The sequence below is a fragment of the Rhinolophus sinicus genome, chromosome 3, assembly GCF_057876585.1.
Source record: "Rhinolophus sinicus isolate RSI-liver-muscle chromosome 3, RSI-T2T, whole genome shotgun sequence".
Classification (NCBI taxonomy): domain Eukaryota; kingdom Metazoa; phylum Chordata; class Mammalia; order Chiroptera; family Rhinolophidae; genus Rhinolophus; species Rhinolophus sinicus.
Window position 1 is genome coordinate 96,133,486 of NC_142503.1, and position 2,497 is coordinate 96,135,982.

The 2,497-nt window shown below is 51.2% G+C and overlaps 1 pseudogene; it reads left to right on the forward strand.

The window, feature by feature from the left end:
• The first annotated feature begins 201 nt into the window (after positions 1-201).
• Positions 202-1,356, forward strand: LOC109453542 (tubulin alpha-1A chain-like; annotated as a pseudogene).
• Positions 1,357-2,497: the final 1,141 nt, after the last annotated feature.

A 2,497-nucleotide genomic window follows, 5' to 3' on the forward strand; every position in this document is an offset into this window, starting at 1 on the left:
GATATATAGGCGTTGGTGAACCTTTGGAGAAATTATTGCAGACATCATGACCCTTCATCCCTAAATATTTTAGCATCTAGGTCCTAAGAAAAAGAACATTCATTCTCAGGTTCTTTTACATGGACCACCTAAGAGGCACGCTGTAAGAAGCAACAACCTCTTCCTCTCAGCCATCCGCCGAGCAGCCCCAAAGCAGCAATCATGCATGACTGCAACTCCGTCCAGGTGGGCCAGGCTGGTGTCCAGATGGGCAACGCTTGCTGGGAGCGCTACACCTGGAGCAGGGCATCCAGCCCGAGGGCCAGATGCCGTGTGAGAAGACCTTTGGGGGAGGAGATGACTCCTTCATCACCTTCAGTGAGACAGGTGCTGGCAAGATCGGGGCAGTGTTTGTAGACCTGGAACCATAGTCACTGATGAAGTTCGAACTGGCACCTACTGCCAGCTCTTCCGCCCAAAGCAGCTCATTCCAGGCAAGGAAGATGCTGCCAATAACTATGCCTGGGGGCACTACACCTGGCAAGGAGATCACTGACCTTGTCTTGGACTGAATTCGGACAATGGCCGACCAGTGCACAGGGCTTCAGGGCTTCCTGGCTTTCATGACCTTTGGTAGGGGAACTTGTTCTGGGTTCACTTCCATTTGCCCAGTCCCCCCACTCCCAGGCTTCTAGAGCTGTGGTTGAACCCTACATCTCCCCCCTCAGCACCCACACCATTCAGGAGCACTCTGATTGTGACTTCATGGTCCACAACGACACCATCTACATCTGCCTGGGGCCCTGTCCCCGCATCCACTTCCCTCTGGCCGCGTATGCCCCTGTCATCTCTGCTGAGAAAGCCTACCGGGAGCAGTTTTCTGCAGCAGAGATCGCCGACGAGTGCTCGGAGCCAGCCAACCGATGGAGACATGGGGCCCTCGCCACAGTGAATACAGGTGGCTTGCTGCCTGTTGTACCATGGTAACATGGTTCCCAAAGATGTTGATGCTGCCATTGCCACCATTGAGACCAAGCCTACCATCAAGTGTGTGGACTGGTGCCCCACTGGCTTCAAAGTTGGCATTAATTAAAAGCCTCCCACTTGGTACCTGGTGGAGACCTGGCCGAAGCACAATGAGCTGTGTGCACGCTGAGCAGCACCACAGCTGTTGCTGAGGCCTGGGCGCGCCTGGATCCTGAGTCTGACCTGATGGATGCCAGGCGTGCCTTTGTTCACTGGCATATGGGTGAGGGCATGGAGGACGGAGACTTTTCTGAGGCCTGAGAAGACAGGGCTACCCTTCACAAGGATTATGAGGAGGGTGGTGTGGATTCTGTTGAAGGAGACCGTGGGGAAGAAGTAGAGGAATACTAAAGTTAGCATGTCACAAAGGTGCTGCTTTCACAGGGAAGTTTATTCTATTTTAAACATTGAAAAGCTGTTGTCTAATCAGTTACATTATAGGTAGCAGTGTATATACTCTCGTATACAATTACTGGCTTAGACTTTAAAAAACAATGCTTTGTTACAGACCCAACCTGTCCATTTCTCTGCTGGGTTTAAATAAAGTATTCCCTGTCTTAAGTGAAAAAAACAAAAAAGAAAAAGGACAGGAGGAGACCCAAGATGGTGGAGTAGATAAACACTGTGCCTGCTTCCTTCTGGGAACACATTAAAATTACAACTAAATTATAGAATAATCAACCTGGAGAACCATCTGAAGTCTACCTGAACAGAAGTTTTATAACTAAGGATATAAAGAAGAGACCACATCCAGACTGGTAGAAGGGGCAGAGATGTAAAATGGGCTGGCCCCAAACCTCCTGTGGTGGTTGAGAATCAAGAGGGATATCTCAGCCACAGAGGTCCCCCTGGAGGAGCGAGAAACCCCACCCCCACACCAGTCTCCCCAGCCTGGAGAGATGGTGCCTGGTAGAGAAACCCCTACATGTGGCTGTGAAAAGCAGTGGGGATTCTGACCAGGCAGGTGGGACAGAAGGCTGCAGGAAACTGGGACATCCCTTAAGCGGCCTGCACACAGTCTCACTCATTCACAGGCTTTCACCCTGAGTTGCCGCGGTGTAGGGATGGTGACTCAGGAGGCAGTAGAGGCATACAGGGGGCAGACTAAGGTGTTTGGCGAAGACTGGAGGACAGTCATCATTTTCCCTGTGAGGGGGGCTTCTCCCATGTAGCCTTCAGGCATGGCCATCTTTTCTATTTTGAGCCTTCCCCCACATGGCCAAATCTGAATCTGATTAGTCTGGTGAACTTCATAGCTCTGCCCTGATGACTCTGCTGGGACCCAATGCCAACTAACTTCCCCAATGCCAGGGGCACTTTCTCCCCCAGCAGCCAGCCCTGCCAGCTTTACACTATTTCTTGGAAAACTATCTGAGTCCATGGGCCCCAATCAGGCAGGAAATGGCCTCAATGTGCTCTGAGATTTTTGCTGAGTATCTCCAGGCTCAGCAATGGCACCAAACCAGAATCTACATTGACCTGGTAACAACAG